A 20,172-nucleotide genomic window follows, 5' to 3' on the forward strand; every position below is an offset into this window, starting at 1 on the left:
GGGATGTGAGCATGTTTATATAACAATAAACAAGTATATATATATATATATATATATATATATATATATATAGTTAAATGAAATGTGTAGAAGGCGGGCAAATGAGGAGGTAACGGAAATACACAAGCTGAAGAAGGTGAGAAAGTTTTATTAATACGACTTACAAATACATGTGTGCATATTCATATATATATATATATATATATATATATATATATATATATATAATTTTCTTCAAAAGCCTTATTAATGAGTAATCTAAAAATAAAATCGAATAAAGCAGATGTTAAGTTGTCATTATGCCTTTTCAAATGAATTGAGGACAGTCCTTTTTTTTTTATTATCTTTTCCTCCATATCTATTGTTGCTGCATATCCAATCTAGCACATAGTATCAATTTCACGTTGTCATTCATTATCTATGTTACCAGGTTTTATTTTCAAATTATATATTAAGACCTTCTAAAATATAATGATATCAATTTCTATACTGTTTCGAATGGACTATAAAATGTTATTATTTCTCTGTTTAACTGAAGTTTGTTAACTGCCCCCAACAATGAACAAAAACCTGAGTAACTTTCTTAAAACATGGAATTGAGATCATGTGTTACTTGCAGTGGTAGATACAATAAAAGAAATGAGTTTAATGAGCTCCTGACAATCAGTCGGCCACATTGGTTTGACCACATTAAGAGGAGTGGTTGTTGGATTAAAACAAAAAAAAAAAATGCAAAGATTATGAGATGGAAGACTGAGGGAAACTAGGTCAACCCAGTAAAATGTGGGTGCAAAACATTAATAAAGCTCTTATACGCTGGAACGCGAACAGTCAAGTCTGCCAAGATCGGCAACTGGGATTGCAGGCTACCAGAAAACGTCAGACCTCTGATCAAGGGAAATAAGAGGATAAAATTGATGATGATAATAATGATTAGGCGCCATATACACACTATTGCTATTGAAATGTGATAAGGACAGATTTTTAGGGAAGTTGGTTCAATCTGGGTGAGGAGTTGGGCAGCAAGATACTTAGATTAAATTTAAATTTTCCATGTTAGTATGGTCTATGGAAGCAGTGACCGAATTCCAAAGACAAGTGATCAAAGGAAAAAATAATTATTACAGTCGAAAATCTACAAAGAAGTAGATGTGTTTTTGCTGTTAGTCAGGTGGGACGGGGATATTTATGAGAAAGACAACAAACGTACCACCTGTAACACTAAGAATAAGCTGATCGCCATGATCAAATTGGTGCCTCCAGGTTCAGGTCCTGCCTAGAGGTTGCGGTAGAGACAGAATGGCTTCTTCATGTGAGCTTTATTTATAAAAAAGAGATGCATTTTGAATTTTGAAAATGCATCAATTATTGACCAATACATGACGCTTTTTCTTTCCTTTCCAAAATGTGTCAAATTTGATCCAAAAATGGGTGTGAGTTCTTCGCTTTTTAGCAGAATTCCATTTTTTGTAATTCACAAAAGTGTAATTTTACTTCCCCCCCCCCTCTCTCTCTCTCTCTCTCTCTCTCTTATTTTTATTTTTTTAGATTTTACGTCATTATTTTTTATCACTATTTGTCTGGATTTTATTTCTCTTTCTTTTACTTTCTTTCTTTTTCTTGCTTTATCTTTTTTTCATTTTTGTTTTCCTGTCTTTACTCTTGTCTTCTTCCCATCACATTTTGCCTCCATTTGCCTTCTCTCTGAAAATTTAAATTTTGGCATACTTCAAATAATTCCTGTAACCATGGATCAATTTGTTAGCATGCTACATTTATATTCAGAGGTTGTAAGTTCGAACTTCACCCAGGTTATAATTATTTTTTACTCTGCTTTTGTTCCAAAATGAACTTAGACATTTCAAATTAAAATATTAAGCACACTGCGTACTATAATTTTTTTTTTCTGTAATCTACATAATTTATGTAAAGTAAGATCCCAGATGACACCGGGTAGCCCTGCTAGTTTTTAATACGATGTTGTAAACAATGATTACTTCTTTCTGGTGGATAATTATTTGATTTTAAATAAATACACAAAGTAATAAAAGACAAATACTCGATTTCTTCTTATCACATGATGGCAACCTTTGTTTCACATAATTGCAATCACGTTTCTCAGAAAAAGAATGTCTGAAGCTTTATTTTTAAAAATTGAATGATTGAATGGATGTTTGGAAATATTTCAATAAAGCTGAACGTATTTCATTAAAGACATGCAAAAGTCTTAAGACCTCATATAGAGCATTGCACTCGGCCTGGAAGTAATGTAATTACTAAAATGATCTTAATCCTTTGTCTGTTTAATTCAATGTTTCGGGTGCAGGATAGTATCTTGCTGCGGAAAAAGTTGCTTCCTTTAGTATATAATAAAAAAAACTAGACAATGATTTTGTTTGGAAAAGAGTGCTTTTATTTTTCTCATTCAGTTCAGTCACAAATAAATAAAAAAAATTCCTGAGATATTTGTGCCCAACCTCTCGTTATTGGTTTATGCCTAATATTAGACATAATTTAATAATGAGAGGTTGGGCGCAAAAAATCTCAGGAATTTTTTATAGACTTGAACTGAATGAGAAAAATAAAAGCTCTTTTTTCCAAACAAAATCTCTGTTGTTAAAATTTCATAAAAATCAGAGGCATCTGAGTTTCATGAAGGGCTTTTACTCTCTCTTTGCTCCCAACTAAATTAAACTTAATATAGCCTAGATTACCCACCTTTATGCATAGCAGGTGCATTTTAAAATTCATAATAATCGGTTAATTAGTTTAAGAATGAATCCCGTACATAAAAATATGATGATTGTGACATTTTGTCAGGCGAGTGCCCTTCCCTCAGTCACTGAAAGTCCATGTGCCCAAAGATGACTTTTCAGTCCTGCCAGCGACTTGCACACCCGCAAGCAGACATGACACTGAAAACGTTCATTAGTTTGGATGAAATTAAAAGCAACGGAACCTTTATCATCGTGTTTTTCATGTGATTAACAAGACTTACCTTAGACAATAGAGTCAAATCATACACCTCACAGATCCAAAGATCTCCATGATTGGGCGGCAAGGTTTGGCCTCTCTTACATGTTTCACTCGGTCTATCTTGGTTGCTTCAAAGTGTTCTGTGCCCCTGTATATCAGTGCCCTCCACTGCTTGCTATCATATGCTAAGGACTCCCAATTGTCAACAGGAACATGAAAACTTACCAGACTCTCCTTGATGCTATCACGAAACTAACTTTATATAGAGATATATAAATTAAAATGCCAAAAAAAAAAAGAGAGGCAATTTTTCTTTTAAAAAAGAAAATTCCCAATTGTGTTATGTAACTAATGCACAAATCAATAACCAATTTTGCATAAGTGTTCTTTTGCTGTATCTAACAGTTTAATAGTTATTTTTTAATCTAACATATAAAGTTATCTTGTCAGATTTTCAGATTGAAATTGCATCTTTAAACTTTTATCCAAACTAAATATTCTCTTGTCTGCTTATCTGCCAGTCTCCTTCTCCTGCAGGACACCAAACTTGAACCTGTTAAATAAAAGAGAGAGGTTATAGTAATACATGATATTAGTGTTGAGACAAGGATTAATAACTCAGACAGCAGCAGAATGATTTAAAAGGACAGAAAAATAAAAGAATTATTTTGAAAAGAAATGATAAAATGGAAGCATTCCTTTGTCTGTGCCGTCAATAGGTTTAAAACGCAATGATCAAGAGGATGCGATTGCCAGAAAAACTGCGGTTGCAAATCTGGTTGCGTCATTAATGGCATAAGTGACGTTCAATGACATAAACAAATTTTATTTAACAGATTTAAGTTTGGTGTCCTGCAGGAGAAGGAAACTGGCAGACAAGCAGACCAAAAAAGAAAAGAATTGTTTGACAGAAAGGCAATATGTCTTATTTGGGTCGAATGAAAATTTTTAAAAAAATGCTATTTTAGGCTGAAAACCCAACAAAATAACTTTAGATGTAAGATTGACAAATGACTACTAAACTGTTAAATGCAGCAAAAGAACATGTAAGAGATAAATTTGAAATTCTAGGTTTAACAATCTGAAAATAAAGATAAGAGAGATAACTCTCTTTTTAAATTAAAGAATATAATAGGAGTTGTCTACCTTTAGTTAAATAATGTACAAACAAATAAAAACTAAAATGATTTCACTGTATCCTGGGCAATGTTGGGTGTGTATGATTATTGGCAAGTATCTTATATGACTAGAGAAAATTTATTTCTTCATTCTTCATAAAAACTAGCTGTATTTACTCAGCATTTTCTGGGTTTGGGCATATTGCCTGCTGGAAGGCTTAGAGAAAGATCATCCAAAATATATTAAAAAGTCACATCATAGTTCATGATACACAGCACTTCTATTTAACTCTGTCACCACCACCCTGGATGTGGACCAGAGATCAGAGTTTTGGATGCATTAATATTGTATCAGTTTAGGCTGTTTATCAGATTAACCCTCTAGGGCCGCCCATTCCATATATGGCACAATCCTAATCAGGAAGATTAGAGTCCAAGGGGACAAATATGACACATTTCATAACTTTCAAGTTTTTAAATGAATTCACTTTTTTTGTTCAGATTCATGATTCTTGATCCAATAAAATCTATAATTTCAAATTTCAGAATTTTTATTAATATGTTCAGGCCCTAGAGGGTTAAATAGCAAAACTGTGGACATTGATGAAACAAATAATAGACAATCAATGTTTTTGCTCTTTTAAACTTTTCCTCCTTTTTTTTTAAATTCTTTTTATAGTTGTAGACATTATAAATTTGAAGCTATCTTTTTTTTTCTTTTATTTTTATTATAATTTTCTGTTTTGCTACTAAAATCTATTTAAGACTTAGTTAATGTTGTTCTTTGAACAGCAATAGATTATGTTGAAATATTATTTTTAATACATATTCAGAATATGAAGTGAGGTAAAAAAAAAAAAAAAAAAAAAAAGAAGACTTAAACTGAAAATGAAACCGTGTAGAACAAGTGATATTTCTAGTGCCATTTGATTTTTTCGTAGAATTTAGAAGAGTTCTGATCAATAAATGATTGGGATGTAGAGTACAAATTCATATGTATAGTATATGCATGCTTTAACCCTCTAGGACCGCCCATGCCATATATGGCACAATCCTAATCAGGAAGATTAGAGTCCAAGGGGACAAATATGGCACATTTTATAACGTTCAAGTTTTTAAATGAATTCACTTTTTTTGTTTAGATTCATGATTCTTGATCCAATAAAATCTATAATTTCAAATTTCAGAATTTTAATTAATATGCATTAATAAGTATTAATATGTTCAGGCCCTAGAGGGTTAAATAGCAAAACTGTGGACATTGATGAAACAAATAATAGACAATCAATGTTTTTGCTCTTTTAAACTTTTCCTCCTTTTTTTTTTAAATTCTTTTTATAGTTGTAGACATTATAAATTTGAAGCTATCTTTTTTTTCTTTTATTTTTATTATAATTTTTTATTTTGCTACTAAAATCTATTTAAGACTTAGTTAATGTTGTTCTTTGAACAGCAATAGATTATGTTGAAATATTATTTTTAATACATATTCAGAATATGAAGTGAGGAAAAAAAAAAAAGAAAAAAAAAAAGAAGACTTAAACTGAAAATGAAACCGTGTAGAACAAGTGATATTTCTAGTGCCATTTGATTTTTTCGTAGAATTTAGAAGAGTTCTGATCAATAAATGATTGGGATGTAGAGTACAAATTCATATGTATAGTATATGCATGCTTTAACCCTCTAGGACCGCCCATGCCATATATGGCACAATCCTAATCAGGAAGATTAGAGTCCAAGGGGACAAATATGGCACATTTTATAACGTTCAAGTTTTTAAATGAATTCACTTTTTTTGTTTAGATTCATGATTCTTGATCCAATAAAATCTATAATTTCAAATTTCAGAATTTTAATTAATATGCATTAATAAGTATTAATATGTTCAGGCCCTAGAGGGTTAAATCATGTTCTCTGAAAGGTAAGTTGTTGAAGTGTTGTTAACTATAGCCCAACTTTTGGTCCAGCCTGTAGTTTTAGAACCAGTAGCCAGACTAGATTAAAAGTATAAATGACATATGAGATTTTAATATGGAATTAAATGATTAAAAAATAATACTCATCATCATAGCATTTCACTCCATCTCAAGATCTATCGTCGGGAGTGTCTAAGGCATTCCTCAGGTCCACATTAGAGCATGCCTCGCTTAGGGAACAGTTTGTGAGGATATGTGTGCAAAATGCTGGGCGTTCTGTACATAGCTCCACTTGTGCAGGTTGTTCCATATTTGAGTGTTACCAACTTTTTCCAGGGAACCTCTTCTTTCGGTACCGGAAGAGCCTCGCTGTTGTTGTCTTTGACTGGTTTATTCCACCAACACAGGCGGAAAGATACTGATATTGTTCATCTAAGATCTATAATAGTGGCAACGCTCTTGTGGGATGGTAGTTGCTGCGGCACCTCACGGTGTCCAAATAAGGGATGACGAATGTCATTGCTCTACTTGTCACACTTTGCCTTCGCTATCACCTCTCAATGGATCTGTGGCGGAGCAGTTCTGCACATCCTGTAGACAGATAGCAGGTTGGTCGATTTCAGGTTGCCGGTAATAATCTCGCATTCCTTGTTGAGCTTGATGTCGACCTTTGCAGCATGAGCAGAAAAAGCCCACATAGCAAGCCTTCCTGTAGCATTCCTGTTAATCTTTGGAGAAACCAATTGCTGCATTCAAAAAAAAAAAAAAAAAAAAAAAAACAAAGAAAGAAAGAATACTAAAGAAGAAGAAATTATGTGAACTCAGATTTCAGATAAAATATGTAACAAGAAGATTTCATCTGTATATTTGCATCTATTATTAATGGAGATTTGGCATCTGCCTGTTTGAAACTGAAACTATGCTATTACTTTCATTGATTGTACTACTGTACTATCTTGTAATGCTCAATACGGTTTATTATACTATTACAAACTAATGTATAGGGTGGAACAATAAAATTGTTGCCCTAGAAAAGACGACATGATTCCATTTCCGTTTGATGAAAACTGGTTTTCTTTTTTTGGTGCAGACCATCTACTAGTTGACCAGTTGTGTACAAATCTCAAGAATGATAGGAGCCTTCTATTATATGTTCAACGAGCCAGATCGGAGATGCACTGCTGTACAACTCATGCTCTCTACTAATCAAAGTTATGACAACAGGACCATTGCCAGCACCCTCAAAGTGCAAATCCAGATGGTTCAACACTTGAGGGCACAACTCAACGAAGTTTCCAACCACAGTTATGGTCTTTGGTGTGGTTTCAAACGAGGGCCACATTATGCCACCTCACATCTTCAAAGTCAGCTTGGAAGGCAACACCAAAGTGTACCTGAATGTGCTGAAGAGTGTGGTGATCCCCTGGTGCAATCAGGTGGCTGTTGGCAAACCCTAGATGTGGCAGCAGGACTCGGCATCGGCCTACAAGTCCAAAGAGACTTAGGTTTCACTTCAGAAGGAGTGCTATGACTTTGTACCCTTCTTTCACTGGCCCTCACCTCTTACCCTGCAGACCAAAACGACTTTGTTTTTACGTTACCTTCTTAAAGAATGTGAATTGGGACAGCGATGGCGATTTTCTTTTTTTTTTTTTTTTTTTTGATCTAAGCTATGATAAAGTGATACATTATTGGTTTTATCATAAAACAAATGTTGGAGTCTATATATAGCATGATTATTTACTTGTCTCGCATCACTGCAAAATTTGCCCAAGTGCATCACTGCATCAGGCGATCGGCAATAAGGCAGCCTATCCTTTAGTTAACGCCTACTGAAAGTGAACAGTTTTGGACGGACGTATAAAAAAATAAATACAAGGAAAAACAGGAAAGAAGGAAAGAAAAGTATGTTTAGAAGAAAGGAAAGGAGAGAGAAATAGAGAAAGGGTGGGAGTAAAATATCATAAAGGAAGGATTGTTCGCCCAGGAACATCAAAGGAAAGAAATGTCAGAGAGAGAGAGAGAGAGAGAGAGAGAGAGAGAGAGAGAGAGAGGGGGGGACAGCGAGGCGGACGTGAAGCGATTAGCCATTGAGATGGAAAAAAGAGTTGTCCTCAAATTTACTTTTATTTTATCAAGTTTCACCAAAGACAAAACCTAGATTTAAGAATAGTCGTTTGAACAAAGTACAACCGATAAGAAACTTCACAGGTCTCCTCCTCCTCCTTCTCCTCCTTTATCGCAGTTGTTTTTTTCTTCTACTTTTTCTTCTTCTTCTTCATCGCCTTTTTTCTTCTGCATAATTGTCGTCCTCTTCTTTTCCTTCTCCTTCCACCTCTTCTCCCCTTGTTGTTCCCATCTCCTCCTCATTCTTCTTCCTATTCTTCTTCTTCTTCTTCTTCTTCTTATTATTATTATTATTATTATTATTATTATTATTATTAAGTCTCTTTGTCCTTAACCCTTTTATGACCTGAATTATGCTGTAGATGATTAAGAAAAAATTTTTTTTAGTTAGTTTAAAGGGTAATAATACTATGATTGTCTTCAAACTGCAAAAAATTATGAAATTCAACAGTTAAACTATCACTGAGAATTTTTACATTTCATAAACTTACCTTGATTATTATCCATAGTGCTTGAGAAAAAGTGTGTTTATGACAACAAAACGAAAATTCTCTACTCTGAGACAGATGGCAGCATACTGAATATAAACAATGGACAATTGCAATCTGGAGGTGTCCGCCATCTACCCAGATACTGAATTAATACGTACAAGGCGTTTTGAATAAATTCCCACTTTATTTATGACGTTATATTCATTTATTTACGACTGAACAAATTAGTTCAACCAGGTCATAAAGGGTTAATGGGGTTTAACTTCTTTTGTCGTTCGCAACAATTTTCTATTACTCATGTCTTGATTCAAGTGCCCGATGCCTTCAGCCACAAATTGTTTACAATTCCTTCAAAGTCTGCCCACGTTTTTATTTTTCGAACTACAAAGACATCCTTTGCACATTACCGAACCAAAAAATGTATTACTTTGCATAACTTTTTCCACGTCGATGACTCACCGGCTCTTCCATTGTACTCGTAATCATACATCTGTTAAATCGTTTCACATTGGATATGAAATTGGAATATGTAATCCATGTGTCGATTGCATATAGTTATTCATTCATTTTTTTTTTTTTAATGTGTTTTCAATAGATTTAAACTATCGTTTTCATAATTAGGTGGTCCTGGATATGACCTTAAACTATATCTAGTGGTGAGGCCCCAGCTTGTGGGCTTTGGGGAGTGTGGAGCCACCTTTTAATTACCATTGCTCCCAGGTCCACTCTGACCCGGAGTGGTAGTACCTGTTAGGGTCCCAACTATGGGTTGAATAGAAACCGATGTGAAAACAACAAATATATTCTATTAAAAAGATTTTTCTTCAAAATCTTTGGATTCGGCATTAAATAACCTGAAAAGGGTTGATATGCCGTAAAACAACCAACCAACCAACTTCAACTAATCATAATTAGGTAAAAAGAATGCATGACAATTCGATAAAAACTGAGCATTTCAATTTATAATACCAGTTTCAGGATTTTGATATCCATATTTCAAGAGTTAAATACATTCTTGAACCGCGACAAAAAAGTATTACAACTAGAAGCATGATCGATTCCTCATATATAAAACAAAAGAATTAAAACAAAAAATTATCGCAACTGATTAACTATTTTCGTCCGGCAAATAAATTTTATACAAAGATTATTTAGTTATTTTGTTAGCCTTTCGAATGGTACCAAATAATTTTCATGTAACGTAGTTGTTAAATTTTAATACCGATCCAACGTTGTACACAAAAGTCTCACAAAAGGAAAGAAATTCAACTCTAGCTTTTTGGGTTTTTTTTTTTTTCAGTTGAAAGAAAAAGCATTTATTAACTATTAACATTCGTTTTATCACTAAACTACAGACACGTATTTTCCAAACCAGTAACAATATGGTTTCATCCATGCTTTTTCTCTCGAGGTCACTTGACAGTTTCTCCATAGCTACAACCAACTGATACTGTTGTATTGTTATCATAAAAGGGGTACCGTTGTATGATCGTCTAAATGTTACTGTTTATTTGTGATATATTCATATCTAATTGTTCATATGCTTTTGTGTGTGTGTGTGTGTGTGTGTGTGTGTGTGTGTGTGTGTGTGTGTGTGTGTGTGTGTGTGTGATACATGTATTTTGGACATATCTTCTTCATGCGTCATTGATCTTGTCCACCTGGAATTCATCTTGTTCTTGAAGGGGAGACTGGAAACTTGTTTTGGACGAATATTCATTCACTCCAAGACGATGAATGGTTTTATATAGCTTTTATTCACCTTCCAGTTGTCGTTCGCAGAAGAATGAAAAGTGAATGTCTTTGCTTGCATAGGTCTTATTTTCACACACGTCAGCATCCCTCCCCCAGTGAAGGGGAGGGGACGACCTGTTAAGCTGTCTGCTGTTCTCTATGTCCAAACCCAAACTCCCTGACTCCAGCTAACCTGATCACGTGACTCACATGCAGATCCGATCAGCTGACCCTCACTTCCGGTAAAACGTGTCTACAATATAATTTACCATATTTCTTTCTTATGTTTGACTTATTTCCTAATAATACAGCTGCAGCTTAACCGACAGTCTGACAACTTTTTCTAAAAGTTTGGAGGACCAACAAGTCCTACATCTTATTTAAAAGTTCCTGTCACACTGACATGTGCTTAAAAGTCCTGTCATGCCGGCATATGGTTAAAAGTCTTTCTCATGCCGGCATGTGTTTTTTTTTTTTTTCTTTTTTCTTCTTTTGCTGTGATGTCACCTTACACCATGATTTGGGTATTTGGATATGTGTCAGTGGCTTTGTTGCAATTTGTTTGCCAATCATTGCTGGTAGGTGTAGGAATACTCTTTGTTGAACCACCTACACCAGAGAGCAAAGTTATTCAGGTATGACGTTCTGTGTAGTCAATCAATGAGAAAGCATTTCTACTCGCCCCTCCCTCCTTACTTTGCTATCTGTAAAATTGCAATATCATATTGTTATGCTTTAGTACTTTACTCACGTAAACAGTAACAACATGGCAATAAATGCAAGTCATCATTGAGATATGAACTACCACTTTGTTTCTTTTTTATGAAAGTCGCACACGACAAGGCATGAAGCCACTGCTATTTACTTCTTTCCCACTGCAGGGAGATATGACACAAGGACAGAAGTTGGAGAGAGTCAAACCAGCACTCCTGAACGAGGAATACTCTGGCTTGTTAAAAATTACCTGAGCAGCCCTGTTAATATTTCCGGGTGGGGACACCTCAGACAGTAAACAGTAAACTTACTCTACCCCTAAGAGGGAAGGCAAAGCCTGAGAGGGTGGACCTCCTAGGACTACCCAGAACCAATACCACAGCCCAACAGATAAGAAGTCACGGACCATAGCTCTCAACATTTTACCTATATATCCTCTGGTTCTCTTTTTTTCATGGAAGTCGCTCCAGATAAGGCATGAAGCCACTAGTATTCACCTCCTTCTCACCACAGGAAGATGTGACCCAGTGTCCCTGAAGGAGAAAGACTCTGACCTATTAAAAATTACTTGAGCAACCCATTAGCATTTCTCAGTTGAGGCACCTCAGGCAGTAAGCAATAAACTTCCTCCACCCCAAAGAAGAGAAGCAACACCTGGGAGGGTTGACGTCCTAGAATTACCCAGGATCAATACCACAGCCGAACAGATAAAAGGCAACTGAAATGGCCCAGTTTCCATCAGACTGATTGTCAAGATCAGATCCTTAACTGGTATTTAGCAGTCCAGAATCTCCTGTATTACATGAGAATAGTATAGACCCCAGTAAGTTACTAGATAAGTTTGAAAATGATATTTGGAAAAGGTTAGAATCGAACCCCGTATGAAAAGTTTAAAAAAAAATACATATTGAACTCCTAGGAATGTAGAACGATTGTGATTGTTTTTGGAAATAACTAAATATTATTTATGTCAGAGTTAGATATGAACAATGTAGTTTAGAAATAATGATGAAATAAATAGGATATAGATGAAACAATTCATTTAGGAATTTTTTTGTTTGCCAAGAGTGTGTTTGGACATACATAGGTGAAATCCACATGAATGAATTTCACATGTTGAAGCACGCCTCTGACGTCATAAAGAAGAGAATTTCCAATACATTGAGATGAGTTCGAGACAATCAGGGGCAGAGTCAGAGAGCGACTTAGAGGAGAGTCGAGTCGGAGACTGAGAGCTGACGCCCTCTTGGAGGCGAGGGGAGGAGATAGGACAATGTAACCAGCTGGTATGAAAAAAAAGGATCATCATTTATATTTGTAATCTGTTTGTCTTTGTGTCGTCAGGTGTTGGCCTACGCATTTTAAATTTGATATAAAGGGTTTTTGAACCTGTGGAACACTTTTGATTTGTTTTTAGCTGGCAAACATTATTGCTAAGCGATCAAAATTGAAAACAAAACAGTTGACCTTGGCAGGAGTAGGTGATTAAATCTACAATTATAAGTTAGACAACATTATTTTTGAAACTATTTTTATGCATATGAGCATGACTAAGAGGCTAAGAAATAAGGCTGGAGAGTTATATGTTCTAGGTTCGATTCTAGCCGATGGTACCCAATTTGTGTTTTTTTTTTTAATTTTTGAAATCACTACTATACATTGGGTACAATATCATAATTAATAGAGATTTGACTGCATAATAATAAATATGAAATCTGCATAAATTAAAATATTGTATTTAAGTATATTTTATGATTGGCAACACCAGGTAGCCCGCTAGTCTTATCTATTATGAACAAAGATTTGGGATATGTCTGTCTGAAACCGAAACGATACTACTATTACATTTATTAATTAAATTATGGTCGAATTATCAACCTGATTTTCACTTTTAAAAGAAAGGCCAAAGTTACTTCGATTCCATGCTCCAGTGAGATTCGAACTCACAATCCATGCTTTACAAGACCAGGGTTTTGAACAACTGGGCTATAGAGACAGGGATGACCGTCATACGCTTGTTTATATTGATGATATTTTTAAGACTTTATTCTGGTCTCAGCAAAATGGCTAGCAGTGTTAATAATATCTATTACTAATGTAGATTTGGTGTCTGTCTTTCTGGATCCAAAATTATTATTTCCATTAATTGTACTATTGCATTTTCTTTGAATGTTCAATTTAGAGGACAATTTAGTATCTGCACTGTTGTCATGAAACCATACTCTCGGGCATTACCTCCTCCTTTGAGGGAGGTAGCTTATGTCAATAAGAAGTTGTCACAATCGGTTGTTTATTAGCAAACTCGTCAATTACAAATTACAAAAGCGACCATGGGGAGAAAATTGTTGCTAGTTTTAAATAATGATTAAGTCTTTACAGAAATGAAAACACTTTTGACAAACTCGAAATAATCTTAGCTTTTATCTGTGTCTTGTGATTTGACTCTTATCGTCTGAGGGTGAGGGTCAGTTTGTGAATTGAAAACTTGAACTTGAGGAGATGAACAGATTTCAATCTCTTCTTTATCAGTGTTTGCGGCTAATTAGAAGATAAATCTTGACCTTTGCTTTGATATTTTATCATTTCTTTACACAATAAAAAACAAACTTAGATTTTTAATCATAACACTAAATTAATCCTAAACTAACTCTAAACTAACTCTAACCTAAGTTTTCAGTTTAGTACAATAAAAGTTGATTTAGTTTGGTTCATATTATATAGAAGCACACATTTGGCTTGTGTTGTGTAGCAGCATCAACTTTTTTATCTTATCAATTTTTGACCATCGATTAAAAACGTCAAAAACGGAAAGAAAGGGGGAGAAATAGAAGGTGAGGAAGGGGGGGGGGCGAGATAAAGAATGAATTTATTTTAACCCTAACCTAAAATTCACTGTAATCTAATCCTAAACTAACCTAAACCTAAGTTTTAGGTTTAGTATGACAAAAGTTGGTTTAGCTTGGTTCGTATTGTGTAGAAGCACACATTTTGTTTTTTTCATCTGCTCAAATTTGTTTTATCGATGGAAAAGGTTAGAAATGGAAAGAAAAGAAGAGAAAAGGTGGAGAAAGAAGAAGGAGGGAGGCAGATAAACAACAAATTTGCTCCATACAGTCGGTTATCAGTTCATTTATCAGGTATTAAAGTCGATCTGAGTTGATTATAGTCAAAATAGTTTTTCTTCACATTGTACACTGGGCGTATGATATATATATATATATATTTTTTCAAATTTTTGTGAGTTTTTTTTTCAGTTTACTTCAGATGAAGTTCTCATAAATCAAAGGAGTGGGCCTCTTTCCTGGGGTTAACACTTGATCTCTTCATGAGATACATAGATATTCGAATATTCCATACAATTCTCCCTTACCTCTGAAACACTGAGTTAGTAAAAATGTTGAGAACATAATTTTCCTCTTCCTAGTTGACCATTTAAATATATTACAGTATACATTTCTTGTAGTTTTTTGGTATTACTGGATTCCAGGACAAAAATTCATCTTGTCTGGTAGAATATGCAGCTTCGTGCTATTACTTGAGGTAACATCACTTAGAGAAGGTGCGGTATTCCTCATAAAAGCCATTGTTGGTTAGCCATACTGAGTAGATCTTATTTGGGCTGTGAATACGATGTAAATCTGAATATTTAGTCAGGGTTTACTTGTAAGAGAAAAGTATTCTTGTGCCAGATTGTCCTGACAAACTCCTGTACACATGTTGTATAGTGGATGAGAGATATTGTTCTTATATATATAAACGTATAAATTGTATGTATGTTGTTTAGTCAGGGAATATGATATCAACATTTAAACTGAATCATGTTGTATCAGAGAGTTCTTACACGGTTATATATTACAATTCATATTTACATAAAGGTGTTATTTTGTATAAGAAGAATAATATATGCTTCATACCTTTTCTTTCTTCAAGAGTTCTTCTATCTTCACTGCTGGGTTCTGTGATGAAATATGAAATGACCAACGCCATAACTAACTGAGACCTCTATTCTTCCTTCTTTTGTGAAACCACAGAACAACACTTTACATTTTTTAAATATAAATTTATTTCAGCTGTCTTAAATGGTCTTCACTAGGAGTCTGCATTTCGTGTCTACATGCTAGTTCTTCATAGCCTCGCTTCCTGACTTGAAGCGCGTCTGTTCACTTCCATGACCAAACTCAAACTCAACTCCTTTCTCTAACCTTCCCGACCTCCTGATCTCAGTTCTGTTACGTCATCATTCAAAAGCACATGTCTCTCAACGTGCGACCTTTCCATGTATGCCTGCTCAAGGTTATTTTGTTTATTTAACCTAGCTAATTTATGTAAACACTGTTACACTTTATTCTATAAACAATAAATAACTCCAAATATAAACTATTTTAACAGTATCACTGGATAGATAGATAAATAGATAGCTAGACAGATAGATCGATAATAACTAATTTAACTTTTATTATTTACCTAACACACAGAGACCTTAGCCACTCAAGGATAGTGTCTAGTAAGCATTCAAGTTCTCTCCTATTGGGTAATATTCTGAGACCAGAACACTTTACAGCCATCACATAGACACTTTATATGATGACACCGAAAATAATTTTTATGTATAAGACCATAAAAAATTAGAAACTTTATATTATTGGAATCTTTTGGGACACTATTTTCACCTTGGATATTATTCTCACGACATTTCGACCGATGTAACCTCCGGCCTTCTCCATGTGTGATTTGTTAAAATCTGAAATTTTTATGTCAAACTTGGGAATCTATATGGATTTTCAAACCAAACCCTATATTTAATCCACAGTGGTAGATGGTTCGTGTTTCATAGGGGCATTCCATGGTAGATGATAAACAGCAATAAACAAACTTTCTCTTCAAAGAGAGAAGGTAATGACTGGGATGGAGCATCCCCTAGGATTGAAACCAAACTACGACAGAGATTGGCCCTTAGTCTGCCAGATTGAGCGCCTTCCGGAACCTCAGCTGGTATGAAGACGTTGCTGATTACATCTGCAAACTAGTGAAAAAAAAATTAGCTTGTTGGAAATATTATTCAAGCTAATCTCTTTCTTCATTACATGTTGATTTGATGCCGGAATGATGTGTTTAGTTGGGAACCAACCAATAGCAAGAGGCGAAGATCAAACTTCTGTTCGATAAGGAGAGAGGTATACGTCTGTTCAACTGTACCTGGTTTTCTTAGTAAAAATAGAAAAGGATTGTAGACCTGTATTCAGACCACAGCCATTCAGAACATTCTTTTCCATTTGCTTTCTCTGGTAAATTTCACGGAAGAATATGTGCTTAGATTTTATGTAGATTCTCTAATCTTTCTTTCTATAGGGAACACATAAACATCACACACACACACACACACACACACATACACACACACACCACCACCACCACACCACACATGCACATAGATATTATATATATATATATAATTATTTATATAATTTATAATAATTTATATTTAAATCCCCGAAACAGTGTTTCATGGTAAACAACTGATGATCCCTTGAAAAATAAAAAAAATTGGTATTATAGTAAATTCGAGAGAGTTGATGCAGTGATTGCAGGTGATTAAATGACTTACTGACTAGATGGTTTTTTAACGAATGATAAAAAGTAATTTTTTGTATAGTTTCAAATGTTAAAAACTTCAAAGACTATATATATATATATATATATATATATATATATAGTCATCCACAGATAGGGTGTTTCGCTGTATTACAGCTCTTCAGTGTGACTAGACTAGCACCTCTCCCTAGAAATGGAAACTTCAACAATCTAGTTGGCAGACGGTAGGTCTTACCATTAGAACACGGGAAAAATGTTCTCTACAATGTTTATTTATGTAAATACTGGCTGCTGCTTTCGGCATGTTTGATTTGTTTATTTACAAAGAGCTTTGTATTATGCTAAGACGCAACAGAAGGCGTCAACGATGGTGCTTGATCAAGAACAACAAAACACAAAGATTGAATGCAAAGTTGAGTCTGGTCTGGCACACAATACACAAAGAAATGTTATCCCTCTTATTCCATTAATTTGCAGTCCCACGCCTGACACGGCTTTGCTTGCTAGCCAAACTGAGGATGATAGGCTCTGATCTTCATTCCTCCTGAATTTTCACTAGAGTCCTGTTAGCAAGGTTGTAGATCCAATACCGCTTGGAACCAAACCTGTACACTATGTGTGGACCTGCCAGAAACCAGATATAGCTCTGACACTAACATCTTGCCATAAGCGTTTAATTTGGAAGGAGGGCAGCCATTATAAGCATTTACATTTCTTTCTTCTGTCAGACAGCATCCCCTGCAAGGTGACTTGATCACTCAATGATCAATCACCCTCCATGGCATATTAATTTCTACTAAACACTTAAAGAACTACTTCTAGACTGTTTATGATTTAAATATCAGTCACAGAGAGCTTCCCGACATGAACAAAGAAAGACATTTTCCGGCTACTGTCCATGGGACAGCTGTGAAAGGTTATTCTCCACTGGAAGACGTGTTAAGTGCAGACGATTTTTCTTTTTTTACTTTGTTATTTCCATCACTGTGGCACTATCTTAACTTTTGGCAACCTACACCCAACACTGTATGTCACTTACATAAATATTTATTACAAAATATTAGAGTCGATCTTACAGTCCATGTGAAGATAAAACTCTTTAGTGTCACTTGTGTCATTACAGTTCCGTTGTTTTTTGTTTTTGTTTTGTTTTTTTGTTCTACAGAATAAAATTAGCGTTACGTATATACAAATTGACAAGCTTCAAAAGCCTGTTGAAAAAAACACCAAAAAAACAAGTGAAGCATGCATTGTCCCCCCTGAGTACACAATGAACGAGGCATAAAAAATTACTAAGTTCAGCATTTGTCCCCTCTCTCCGCCCCCATTTAGCCCCAAAAGTCCCCAGGGGACAGAAAATCCTGGTGAAAATAAACAAACGGTGTAGTTTTAGGCACATATGTAAATTTGAGTTCTGTATCATGTAAAAAAAGAAATGACTATCCATCATTTGCCTTCCCCCTCCCATTTAGCCCCAAAAGTCTCCAAAGCCTTAACATATTTAAATTTGAGTTCAGCACCATGCAAAACTGCTAAATAGACATACACAGAAAATTTTGGACAAATATGGTAAAATAGTCCCCAAAATGAAATGCTTTTATTAGCCCTAAAAGAGCCCCTGGGGCACACCCAAGAGTTATTGCGAAGTATAGACAAGCAAAATTATATAGAAATCAGTTAATTACAACTTTTCAGAAAGTTTTATAAAAAATCCAAGGCATCAAATTTTTTTTAATAATAAGCACAAAAGTGTCTATTTTAGCCATTTTAACTTGAAAGGCATGGAAAATCCATTCTGTTACTTTTTTTTACTCATATCATATTTTATGTTTGAGCAAAATTGCAAAAAATTCTAAGGCGTAGTTATTGAGAAAAGTGCGGACAGACAAACAGACGAACGGATGAACGGACAAGGGTGAATTTACAGGTCCACCCTCCTTTTGTTGGGGGACCAAAAAACACTTCGGTTTTCTAATTTATTTCCTATATCAGAATTTAGTCAATCAGAAGCAAGTCTCTGCAGCAGCCAGCCACCTGTTCCTAAAATCTATATAAACAATTACACACGCGTTTTCCACTCAGATGAACTTGCCCAACAAAGCCTTATCACTAAGACAACTAACATACTTCTTGACACACAAGCGAACACCACTGTAACCTTTGGCTACTGGTGTTATCAGAACATCGACTTAACTTTTAAATATAATTGTTGTATTGCGTATGGCGAGTATATATATAATATAATATAAAGCTGAACGTGTGTGTGTGTGCGTGTGCGTGTGTGTGCGTGTGTGTCTGGTCACGAATAGGCTCCTACATGTTTGACTATTTTAAAAAACTGATTACATATAATGATAGATGTATTGAGGATCAGGAATGGGTATGTTTGATCTGTCAGAACGATGGTTCATAAAAATTGTGGGGTCTGCGTTCGCGCCTGGCCTCCAAAGTATGGAAATAAAAAATGAAAAAAAAAAGACGTTTACAAGTGTTTTTGATATAGATGTACATAAGAATACTTTGATAAGTATGTTTCAACCTGAATAGGGATGGTATAATAAAATTGTGGGGTCTGCGTTCGTGCCTGTACTCCATGGAAATATGGAACAAACTTTAGCAAAGACTTTTCATATCTACTTGCGTAATTCTACCCTTTGCGACCAAGGCCGCCAACCCCCAATATTTCCTCCTGTATCAGAAAACACACTGTGTGATATACAAATATCTGTATGTGATGTTGCCAAGCTAATCAAAAACCTTGATTCCAGTAAAGCAACCGGCCCTGACGATATTCCAATTATAGTACTCAAAAAACTTCAACCAGAACTAGCCCCCATACTTACAAAACTGTTTAAATGTTGTCTTAAGGAAAATTCTTCCCATCACCCTGGAAAATCTCATCAGTATGCCCTGTATTTAAGAATTCAGGTGATTGTTCATCCCCCTCTCAGTACAGGCCAATAAGTCTCCTGTGCGTCATGAGTAAGTTGCTGGAATCTGTGTTAAATAGAGAAGTAATCAACCATCTCAGCAAAAATAACCTTCTTAGTGACACACAATATGGTTTCCGTTCTGCTAGATCTACAGCAGATGGGCTTACAGTTATATCTCATAGGATTAGCGAATCTCTCGACAGAGGCAACCTTTCTAGGGCAATTGCTCTTGACATATCAAAGGCCTTTGATAGAGTATGGCATAAAGGTTTACTTCACAAGATCTCCAGCTATGGTATAGCTGGAAATGTCTTCTCAATTATTAAATCATTTCTCTCTGATAGGTTCATAAGAGTAGTAGTTGATGGGCAAAAATCAGAAGCTCACAGTATAAATGCTGGAGTCCCTCAGGGGTCCATCCTGGGCCCAACTCTTTTCCTGATCTACATTAATGATCTTCCAAATTACATCCTTACATCATTCGTAGACATTTTTGCTGACGACACTACCATCTATGGTAGCACATCTAAGACAGTAAACGACCAAGTTCTCTCCGATTCTCTCTCCTCTG

At 35.0% G+C, this 20,172-nt stretch overlaps 1 long non-coding RNA gene across 1 annotated transcript in view; it reads right to left on the minus strand.

The window, feature by feature from the left end:
• Positions 1-1,512: 1,512 nt before the first annotated feature.
• The window catches only part of LOC145294016 (uncharacterized), a 38,312-nt gene continuing 19,652 nt past the window's right edge, over positions 1,513-20,172 (minus strand). The window contains exon 2 of the long non-coding RNA XR_013869804.1: positions 1,513-3,529. This is a non-coding gene — a long non-coding RNA (uncharacterized LOC145294016). The remainder of the gene's footprint in view (positions 3,530-20,172) is intronic.

Source organism: Euprymna scolopes, chromosome 2 (genome assembly GCF_053919585.1).
Source record: "Euprymna scolopes isolate OS-2025 chromosome 2, ASM5391958v1, whole genome shotgun sequence".
Lineage (NCBI taxonomy): Eukaryota > Metazoa > Mollusca > Cephalopoda > Sepiida > Sepiolidae > Euprymna > Euprymna scolopes.